Source organism: Homalodisca vitripennis, chromosome 2 (genome assembly GCF_021130785.1).
Source record: "Homalodisca vitripennis isolate AUS2020 chromosome 2, UT_GWSS_2.1, whole genome shotgun sequence".
In the NCBI taxonomy this organism is placed as follows: domain Eukaryota; kingdom Metazoa; phylum Arthropoda; class Insecta; order Hemiptera; family Cicadellidae; genus Homalodisca; species Homalodisca vitripennis.
In genome coordinates, this window is record NC_060208.1 from 98,841,474 (window position 1) to 98,853,576 (window position 12,103).

A 12,103-nucleotide genomic window follows, 5' to 3' on the forward strand; every position below is an offset into this window, starting at 1 on the left:
AAATTTTCAAATACAGTTTTGAGTTAGTTTAAAACGAACAATAATAAAATTATCAGTGAACTCTCAAATGGCATATAACACAATATCAAAACTAGGTGTAATTTATTTTTAGTCAGTTTATATATCTAGATTAATAATACCGTATAGTTAAAAATATAAACGTAAATAAAATACAATTTAAAAAAATTTCAGTTAAATGTTTTATTAATTTTTTTAACTTAAGAGTTAAAAAATTAATAAATATTTAAGCAATGATGAATTTTTAACACTTTTTTTATTTACAACCTTATTTTCAGATAACACATTGGTTATGGTAGGAATAAAATGATGAGTTGTAAATAGAATTGTTAAAAGTGAAATAGTACTTGAGGAATGCAGCATAAAGTAAAGAAAAATTGTGGATCAAGTATTAATCCCTGCAGTTGTAATAAAATTACCTAATACAAACTTTAAGATTACATTGATGTTTTTCATAAGCTACTATGAATTGAAACGAAAACAAAAGGCTCTCATTACTTTAGCCATTAGTTTATTCAAGGATGAGATAGAATGGATCGTGGTATTCGTAGTAATGCACGGCCTTGTAGTTTAGTTAGCGGTGAAACCGTACAGATAGCGCGAGTGAGGCCCATTCTCACAGTCTGTGCTGACACTGACAGTGGGGTGGAGAGGAAGAGTGTGTTCACTGAAAGTGTCGCTTTCTTTCGTGTTTTTTCTAACCTCACTTTAAACTTATCGAAGTCGTAAGTTAAAACTAGTTCGGTATTAATTGGTTATTAACCGGTTGTGAAGTATATTTGAGTGGTGGACTCTGAATCCTGCGAATGGAATATATGAAACAGTTTCTGTCTGTGTTCAATAACGGATATACCATCAGGTAAGAGGGTTGAAATCTTACTTTTCTAACTTTCACATGAATGGACTGTCATTCGGTGTTTGTTTACTTTTTGTCATGGAAACGACTTCGATTCCGTGGTAGTTAGTTGATGGCTTCCGCTATTTTAGTCGTTGTTTACAGTTGTTATGGTATTTTTAGACGTGTTATCTCATTCCAAAGGGCGACGCTCCCAATGCACTCTGTGCTTTGTAATGTTAGTGTAACTTCTTGAGATAAGCTAAACAGTGTAATTCTTTTTCATGTCGAACAAAGTCAGACTCAAAACTCAACCTGTTTCTAGTTTTTGTGTGTTTCTTTGGGTTGGAATCATCGTTGTCACATATTTTGACGAGTATTTAACATTTTAAAACATTTAAGTCACGGGGTTGTTTTATGGAAACGTGAATGCCCTTTTGGACATTTGTAATAATTAGCACATGTGCTTTACTAATATATACTTAAGCTCTGTACGTGCAACGTTTTAATGCCAATAACAAAGTTTTTTATCAAAAAATTACAATCAATGATACATTCGATTTTTACACAACAATACTTTCAAAAATAATCGTGTTCAACTATATGAATTGTCAATTAAGTTAATAAAATAAATGATTTACTATGATGTTACACTTTTTTTAACCATCATTTCATGTTTAATACTTACATTATATGAATGTTCTCAAATGAATTTCAACAACAATTATAATTTCATTTTTATTAGTTGAAATGTTCTGAACTGTTTGTTAGGTCGCTCGTTTACTCTGGTATAATACTCAATGACGGCTCGTATATACGCTCTTACCTCAGCTGATCTCCATCCCTCTAGTTTGATCCAAGTATGCGCCGCGGTTAACTTATGGTGTATACATGATTATGTATTACATATAATAATTACGTATTACAAGTCCAATAGTTCGAATCGTGCTGACAATAACATAATGTATATTTATTGTCATATTTTGTCATCAAACAAAATATACTGCAAATAAAGCAAACCTGCTTAACTTAAAATAAGGTGTAACTTACGCGCCAGAGACCTATTTTAGGGCTGAAGTAAAAAGCCTGGATAATATTTATCCGCGATCAAAACAACCCACAGCAGGGTAACCATGTAGTATTGATGAATATGCAGAAATAAACACAGTAAAAAATACTAGAAATATTCAGATATAGACAAAAATACATAGACAATTTACAACTTTTAATTGTGTTATCTTGTAAATGTAGTGATGGAATGATTGATTGAATATCATCTTTATAGCTTAGGAGTGATAGATACGTTTAAGGTGTGAGTAAAAAGTCAATTGACAACAATAAAAAACTCGAGATTGTAAGTTTATCACTTGTTTGGGTTGTATGTTAAAAGTAAGGTTAGCAGATAACGCTGTACATGTTTCACAATAACAGAACTTATTTTTATATCAATGGATACCATTGTAAAGAAAAATAATTTCACCTGTGATATAATTATTACTGTTATTATAATATCAATACTAATAGTAATTCTTTATTGAATAATGAAAGTTATTTCAAACTTGATATTCAACTTATTTGTCATGAAATGAGGTGGCAAGAAGATTTGACTACCTCCTTCTGAAACAAGCAGAACATAGACAACGTCTTATAATATAATCTGTTTGTAACAAATGTATTATTAACTGACTCCCCCTTCTTATCCCCATTATGCTACATACAATGTGGTTTGACATTTGGGTTAGCTACCTGGTAGTGTGTATGTGTGTGGTTCCTATTGAATAAAGAATGAGTTGACCTATGACAATAATTGATAGGGTTCCGTCATTACATTATGTACTTTTAATCTATATTAAATACGTATGCAAATATTGTAACATACCAGATACTAGTTTTATAGGAAGTTTACAAGTTTTGTATTAACAACATTGTTTAATAACAGGAAGAGAATCGAGTTGTATTTTACGGAGGGAGAAATTCACTCAGGTGCTGGAGAAATTGTCTCAGGGTATCAATCACAATTTTATTCTACCAATATTTATGACAGTTCTGGACATCTTGGGCAAATTTATAGAACTGAATTATTGGTCAAACTCATCAAATGATATTGTAATTACTGAAATTATCTCACATCTTTCATTCCTCCCTCACTTCTCTCTTTCTGAATTTTTCCCTCACGAAAAACAACTTTCACTAAATAATGAATTTAAGTGGAGCGTTGGAATCCACCAAATTCACTCAAATATTTTTATCAAATACTCCTACATTGTTAATAAATTTCCCGAACACTTTTAGTATTTTTATTTTATTGCTAACATAACAGTGTATTAATGACTCAGAGGGAGTTTTCCCTCTCTTAAGAACCATGTTATGGATCAAATCAGGCAATAGCTGAAACGTGACACTTGGTTAGAACTGAAGAAGCTCAGCTGAGGAACGCTAACCCCAAACAGTCTTTAACATTTCTTTCGGCGTTTGTGTCCTTGTGTACTTTGAAGCTCGGGAAGTAAGTTGAGTGCGGTGTTGTACGTTAATAAGGTGGCCAAATATTGAGATAACTAATCATTGAAGCTGGTTAAGACGACGAAAAAATCACTCGGCGTGTTCGGGTCATCTCTCTGATGCTGAGTTCTTCATGAACCTGAATCATCATTAGAATTCTTCGGTGCAAACACTTGCATGTTAGTGGCTGGAATATAGACAATGCATACGGTAGGGGTGGCACGAGATCAGATGTTGTCTATCCACTGTACAATCTGTAGGGTTTGGATGGTTAAAAGGGATCAGTATTGTGAGTAATATTCCATTTCCGTCCTTTTCACCATTTACCCAAAAATGTTTCCTGGCAACAGTCTGATCAATTAATAAGCAGCAGCCAACCTCAAACTGATCGCTATTAAAATTTACAGAGACTGAGGTTAATACTCGTATAATAAATAATCTATGTTAATTTCCACTTTTAGAACTCAAATATTGCTCGTCATAAATAACTTGGCCATTAACACTGAAGCAGCTTAACAAATCGAAACCCATCATCTGGAATATGATAAGCAAACAAACAATTTAGGTACTTCAATTTTATGTCGTAACAATAATTCCAAAATCCTCACCACTGGCTGTAAATTCATCTGTTTATTGCAGGCTGCAGTATTCTGTACATAGCTTAGCTTGATCCCTTCTTAGCCTCACAGTAGGTTAGAGGTAATGATACCAGATGGCCTTTACTGAGAATGGAGCTAGTGACCTTTAGTGTTATAGCCAAGAATAGGAACGTTTACCTCCTACATTTCAACGTAAGATCGTATAAATCGACTGTGGATCTCGAGTAGGCCAGCCAAGGTAGCCTACAGCATTACGTTCGCCTACGAACCCTGTCGGACGCGGCGCGGCGCGGCGGTTCTCGGAAGGCGGTGGGGCGGCAGCTAGCACGCCTCGCGGTGGCCGCGGGCGGCTGGCCAGCTGGCTGTATTTTAATCCGGGTTCCGAGAAGGCGGCTTTCGCAAACTCCCAAGATCGAGAGCGAGCTCGGGCATATGGGCTGATGAGGAGGCGATATATAATGACTCCGACACTCGCCGGTGATCCATGGAGAATGGAACCCTGACAGTATAAATCTGCTTCACTCTAAGTACCAACTACTTACGGACTGTTCTGCATTTTATGAGAATGTAATCTATAATAATATAACAACAATTACGTAACTCGTACATTAGAATTCCGTAATTTGAATTTTTAAATTCAGCTAAATATTAATGACTATTCTTATGTATCAGGATCATTTTGTAATGCATTCTTTGTATACACACGTTTATTACGTTTTGTTCAACAATTGAAAATTATAGGCTTATGAATTCCTTGCTGCGTGTCTTTGGATATAAGATTAAGGATAAGTATTTTAATTTTCTCATAATTTCGTATGCGCGTTCTTAAAGAAAATGAGAAATTGGAAGGAAATAAATTCTTTGAGTCCCTAACTATATCGTACTATATCGCCTCAAAAATATTGCACGAAACTAGCACATGTTACTAAGGACTTCGATTTATAATTGCGGAAACCTTTCTTTAGTGTATGACATTGGGATCCAAAAATCAAGTTATTCCATTTGAGGTTTACACTAAACAATTTTTGTTTGAATTTCTATTTTTTCATTTTAGAATTATAATGTTAGGGCTTGGAAATGTATGAACCTAATCACAAAAACAAGTAAACAAACATTGTCGTGTAAATGGGTTCTAGTTACAGAAGTTGGTAACAGAAAGACGGAGGAGGGCGAGGCTCTATTTTATTTGTACATCGTGCGGGTTATACCGGTTTGGACTAGCGATTTTACCCATCTCCTGTATCTGCGTATGTAATGTCAGAATGTCCCTTTTGTTCGCGTGTGTTTTAGACAAGAAAAATAGAAACGTACAGGAGATTAATAAAAATGTAAAATAAAAGTAGGTACTGGCAGTAAAAGTTACAAAGTCATAATATCCCTTCCGGTGCATTCAGGACACAAGTAAATTGTGTGTGTTACTCTAATCTATTTCTACTTTTGAAAGCAAAACTCTGATTTAAACATTGTATTTGTTGGCACCTTAATAAAATATATTCAAAGCCTCCAACATATTAGTTCTTTACCTGACAGAATAGATCGACGTACTTCACAAGTAATAATAGATACAGTAAGGAATATGTACCTAAATGGAAACATGCTGTATAAAGGGTTAAAACTTGAAGAGTGTTATAAACGTATCAGTGGTTTCTAAAAATATTTCAATAAGTCAAAAATTAAGTTTGTAAATATTCTTGTTTCTTTGATATACAATAATTCTCAACCCTTTGTAAGACAAACAACTGGACATTTATAAAAGTTATAAAATAATAGTATAGAATAAGAATTATACATCTTATTTTTATTTTCATTTTATGATGCAAAATACGTCGTCAGACTAATGTATTTGGCCTATAGTCATTGGTGGGGGGTTGGGACTTCGTGGGATGACAACCCAACACATGTATCATCACTGACCTATAGTAGTATATAATATTACCGAAGTGAGTTATGCACTAAAATAGTTATTTACAACTCAAATAACGTGTTAAAGATCATTATAATGTTACTCTTATATGTTACAAAAAGTATACCACTACGATTTGAGGATTGAAATCCATACCCTTCTTCAGGCAAAAACCCCTTAAGAAGAGGGTAGGTTTCAATCCTCGAAACGTAGTATTATACTTTTTGTAACATATAACGGTAGAAAATATCCGAAATCTTACTATCCTTTGGAACATTCCATCGCCAATAACAAACTTTAAACAAAGAATATATAAAGTTCCATTTTAAAATTAAGGGTATATGTCATCTAACACCTAGAATCAGTTTCAGTAGAGACGTCGGTGGGTGGAGGGGGGGGGGAGCGCCGGAACTCTAAGAAGGCCATGTCCAATTGACTGTAACCGATTGCCTTTCTATTCTCCCATGCAAATCGCCGTTGAGCGGTCGATGGCGTGCTGATGTTCACTCGAGTTTAACTATGGACAATTGGCCATTCTTGTCGAATTATACACATAAGCGACCGGAACCCATAAAAGCCTTACATCGATTTAGTTGGTTAAATGTCGGTGTTAAGAGACGACATTTACTATTGATTACGTGCTTCCACACATATAATTTGCAGAATTATTGATATAATTATAATTAACAACTATGGTTTCTGCAAATAAACACTGTAAAATTGATACAGAATATTGTAATTTAAAGCAATTAGAAACCATCGTATATACCACCAGTAATGATTTAGCTAAGTGGCTCATTATATTTGCGGACATCGATTATAAAATTCCTATCTGAAGACGCACTGAAGATTCCAATTTGTAATTAATTACCTTTTAATATAGTTTACGTAAGGACAGGTTGAATATTTTAAATTTTGGTAAATATGCGCAAGCAATATCTAATAAAGGAATGTATTCAACATTTCCTAATCTTGAAAAAGTGCTTGACAGCACGTATATATATAAATAAAAAACACCTACAATAATGTAATAAGTGTAATTGCACTTACAGTTCCAGTAGTTTTGGATATGACTAAGTGACGTGTCCAGAACTCTATCTAAAATAATTGTAATTGTTTTGCAAGTTGTACTGTCGATGAGACAAGAGAAGAACCACGGCAAGCGTGGATGTATGGTTTGTATTCACAGTTCTTAGCCCACTAACACACCCTATAAAAAAACAGGGTGCGATTACAGTATTGAGATGTTCTTTTTACCAATGTTAAAAGAGATAATCAGGTGACGCGGTTTTTATACGTTCTAAAAATGCATCTCTTTTATGTGAAGATTAAAAGATAATTACTCAAAATATTTTTTCAAAATAGAGTGTTGTAAACGATTCGTTTTTTAAACAAATAATGTGGGAAGAAACCCAGTGAGTGAGAATATATAAATCGATATATAGGCAATTACAAGGTAAAATATAGAGATTTCGATTTAAAATAGTTGCCTTGGTCATAAATTATAATACAAGAAGTCTCTAACATTCCACACTGGTGTTATAGCAGTTAATAATGTACCCTGCATATTACTAACAAAATTATAAAATAAACACAAAACACAATGTCAGTGAAAGGACAGTAGCATTTCGGGTATTTACTGTTGCCATATGTTACAAAATGTACAACAGTACGTTTTAAGGTTTGAAATCTACCTTCTTCCTAATGGGTAAAAAACTTAATACATAAACATGCACTTAAAATCTAAAAAGTGCGGCAATGGACTGCCAATCAAAATTCAACCCTCCTCCCCTTCAAAATCTTCACAGTGACGTGTAGCCGATAGAGTCGTTTTTGCCCTTTGCAAAATGTTTTTGGTTAATATGTTGAAAGTATATAATACAGCTTTTAATTCATAGTTAAATAAATAAAAATATTGATTTTATCTTACACATATTGTTTACTCTAATAAATTACCTAATCGATAATCAGTTAATTACACAATTGGTAATAGTAGAAGCAGTGCGTTTCTTGCTATTATGTTTGGTTGTATAATGAGCTAATGAGGTCTATGTTATTGGAATGTACTTATGTCTGAGCAGTATCGATCGATACAATCGAATATAAATCGATTATTAAATATCGATACCCCCGCCGATGGTGAACTCGATGTTCAAATACCAGCTGTGAATAATAAATGCCGTGGTCCGTGTCTCTAATGTTTCTATTACTGGGCTGGCTGACATCGCTTTGTCGCTAATGAAGCGACCGACCACAATACGCTGACAACTTGCCAACTCGAGTGGGGTTCGAAGAAGTGCAGCCGCCTTCCATGTAAGTGCAAGTAGCCTTGTAGTGGCGCCGCAATTGCATTCTTGCTCGTACACCAATTAATTTGTTTGCCAGTCGGATTTAAAAGCATTAAAAAGTCTTTACAGCGACAACAGAACTTATATTACGTTATATGGTCTCATGCATAGTAATGGATTAAAGCATTACAATTAATATATAAAATAATTTAGACAAGAAACAAAAAAACCTAATTTAGAAATATTAAAATAAATGAATAATTGCAGTCACACCTTAAACTAATAATAATAACAACAAAGTATACACAATAGTAATCAATAATAGTATAGCTAATTACAATGTAACATAATATTGTAATGTTGTAATCTTGTGTAATAATAAAATATAGTGAAAACTAATTTCATCAGCTCGCATTAAGAATGCAACACTAATAGTGTGTATAGCTCATAAGTAAGATGATGAAAGAAATAACAAACCCAAGGTAAAGTCAACATAAATTACAAGTGAAACTTCTGAAAACTATTTAGATAATTTTGAAAGCAGTATGAAAAATGTTGTAACCAGTACATTTGTTTCCTGCCTTGTAGATAAGTAAATTACTGCACGAAAATATATATTTGAAGTTCTTGACTCTCAGCACATTTAACAGTCGATTTATGCTCTGTTTAGCGCAAAACAGCAGGCTTTCAATCTCTCCAGTATTTGCACTTACTACAAGTACGCTATAGAAGAGAGTTGGTTCTGCATCTTGTAGTACTAAATCGGAAGATGTATTATTAAAAATATTGCTTATAGTTCGTTGAAACGACGTTTTTGCAAGGCTTCACATTTAAGGAAAGGAGAAATCTTCGTTCGGGTATTGTTCTTGGATAAGAGAGTCATCATCATTTACATAATCACAATCATCATAATTAGTAATTTTTAGCATACGTTGGTTTGCTAAGCACAAAGGCTCCTCTAACTTATACTTCTCCACGTGTCTATATAACCTCAGTTCGTCCTCCCCTCGTCTATCCTTGTATCAGCTCCTCCAACCAACTATCTGTAGGCCTTCCTCTAGCCCCATAACTTCCATTCTATTTGCATGAATATTTTTTTCACATGCCCAAACCCCCTCAGCCTCAACTCGGCATTCCTGTCCCTAATTACGTGTTCTAGTGCCTTAATGAATATTTTATAACATGTACACAAACAACTTCTGAATAAATTGTATCACCTACTCTTGTGTGTGGCTAACCATATGCAAGTATTTTACACAAAAAAGTGTTACATAATCAAATTTTAAATGACCCTTATTACAACCTAACGTATGATGAAACGTATAACAATAAATATTACATTTTCAAATTAAAATGATTAGTGCTTCTATATTTTTGTTAATGAACACCAGTATACTAATATGAGAGTAAATCGTCTTAAAAAATGGATGAAATATACCAACAATTTTAGTACTGTACTTGTTAATATCGAATAATAGGAATTAAAATATTTTTACTAAATAAACAAATCATATGAAATTACTAAAATTATGGTTGCGTAAGTGCTACAAAATTTTTGCACTGTTTATTTTCATGCGAATCCATGTAATTGATATTACACTATTTTTTGAACACACTAGATATTATGTTTATTTATTGTTTTGATCACATAATATTCAAATAGCCGACTTTTAGAAACCAATGAAATTATTTATTTAATTTTTAGGACTGGTCTTAAAATTATCCATGGGAATAAATTTATGAAAGCTTTTCAACCGGCCAGGAACAACTTTGAAGGGCGTTTGGCGTTGGATTCGATTCAGCGTAAGATTTTCTATAACACCCACAGAGGATTCTCGGTGTCGTTGAAGGTTCTGGAGAATGGAAGGTCAGTCCCGAGTCAACGATAGGGAGTTGTTCCCTTTCCCCCGTTCCACAATTTGAAGGTCGCCGCCTCGTTGGCCGCGCTGCGTTCCAAATGTACATTATATATAATGTCGGGTGTTCCAAATGTTACGCACACTGAAGAGATCGTGGAAACTGTAAGAGATTAAGTGATTAAAGTTGTGCAACAAGACCAACAAATCAGCGTGGTTAAGTTAATTATTGGTTGCGACGTTCAATCTACTTAAAATGTTTTCTACTTTTTAAATACTAAAATGAAATACTTTTCCAGGACCAGCAGAGTTCGATTAAATTTTTTTAAATGTAACGACCCATTTTGTAATTAAAATAAAGTAGATCTTTACTGATTTCTAAAATACCATATAACTTATGTTATAATTTCCTCGTGATTTCATCAAATAATTAATAAAAACGTGCCTTTGCATGGTTCTTCAGATATGTTCTATTCTAGTCGGATGGTTGGTAAACCTGACTGGTTTAAAAGTTTACAATCACCTTATATTTAACTGCACGTAGTGTTCTAATCAGCTATTTAGTGAAACAGGAAATATCTGAAAAGTTCAATATAAAAATGTTATTGACAATTCGCGACTGGTTAGCACAATAGCGTGTTTGTGTCATATTTTAAATATTATAAAAATAACTAAAAACCATCGTATAAAAATAATTAAACAACCTTAAACTATGGTACCAGAAATGACTAATTACGAGAGTCGTAAGTGTACACCGTTTTACTGGAGTAGGCTATTCAGGCTTGCATACGTGTATATTTTCTTGGTCGAGTCAACAAGGCAATGTCAACCATAACGTCGGAACTAATTCATTAGAACAGAAGTGTTCATATACGCACAAGATTTGGAATAAAGGCCATTGGCATCTTAGCCTAACACTGTAATCTCTTAACCGTGAACACTGTAATAATACATAACTACAATATGTCTACTTCCGTCTCGAAATTATTTATGTCACCATAATTGTGTAAACTGAAAAGCTAAGGAGTTCGACTTATGATTCATCCTCACTGGCCTAATATAGATAGTATAATTGTTACTGAAGTTTTTGGATCTATTCAATCAAGTATCATGGAGTATGATATGATTCGTGAAGAAAAATTTGAATAATATTACCTGTACACGTATATACTTATAACAACTGTTTCATTCTCCAGCTTCAAAACACTACTGTTTAAACTTTAATGTAAAATAGATAATTAGATTGAAATATCTCTCAGTGACTATCACTTGTCCCAGGAGTGATTAGAATATCATTTAAAATGAAGAATCCATGGCGTACCTTGATGTAATTCAAATTTGATGTATGGCCCTCGTTGCTGCGCCTTTTTGATGTATGTCCCCCGGTTGCAGCGCCAATTGATGAATGTAAATTTGAAGTGATGTCAATTTGATGAGAGTGGCAGATTATAACGCCAATTTGCTGTGTGTCACCCCTACGTTGTTCGTTATTAAATAAATCTCAATTCCGACAACATGTGATTCACTGACGTCACAGTCTGCCGATTCATTGACGTCACAGTCTGCCAATTCCCCGCGAATATTCAAATGTCGTAATTTGACCTGTTACAACCTGTTTTTCGGCAAGTAATTGCGCGCAAAACCGCGGGCAACTGCTAGTAGTTTTATAAAAAAAGTAATAAACTAAACATTTAGAACTGGGTGTGTGCATCTGGGATTCATTCCAAAATCCTTAAATGGATGATTTTCGTGGGATTTTAAAAGTACTACAATATTAATCGACAATTTTCCAAGTGTGTTTTGTTTATAGCAGGTTGCGAGAAACAAAGGTTGGAAGTGAATCAGTCCGGCGACATTACACGTATTTACATTTTTACAATACCTGGAATGGGAATCAGACCTGGTTTGAGATTCCTGACAAGTACGATCGGTCAGCAAATAACACAAGCACTCAGCATTAGTTGAAGCACAATCGTGCTTGTCAGCTGTCCTGCGAACAATCAAGTAAAAATAGGCCACATACTCTTACATCGGTCTCAAAAATGTAATTCTCACACTTACATAAGTCACTCGACATTCTATTTCTAGTCTTGCATAGGTATCCT

At 33.9% G+C, this 12,103-nt stretch overlaps 1 protein-coding gene across 1 annotated transcript in view; it reads left to right on the top strand.

The window, feature by feature from the left end:
• The first annotated feature begins 624 nt into the window (after positions 1–624).
• Positions 625–12,103, top strand: part of LOC124354412 (suppressor of cytokine signaling 2-like) — a 91,467-nt gene continuing 79,988 nt past the window's right edge. Inside the window, exon 1 of the mRNA XM_046804847.1 lies at positions 625–877. The gene's annotated coding sequence lies outside the window, so the exon portion shown is untranslated. The remainder of the gene's footprint in view (positions 878–12,103) is intronic.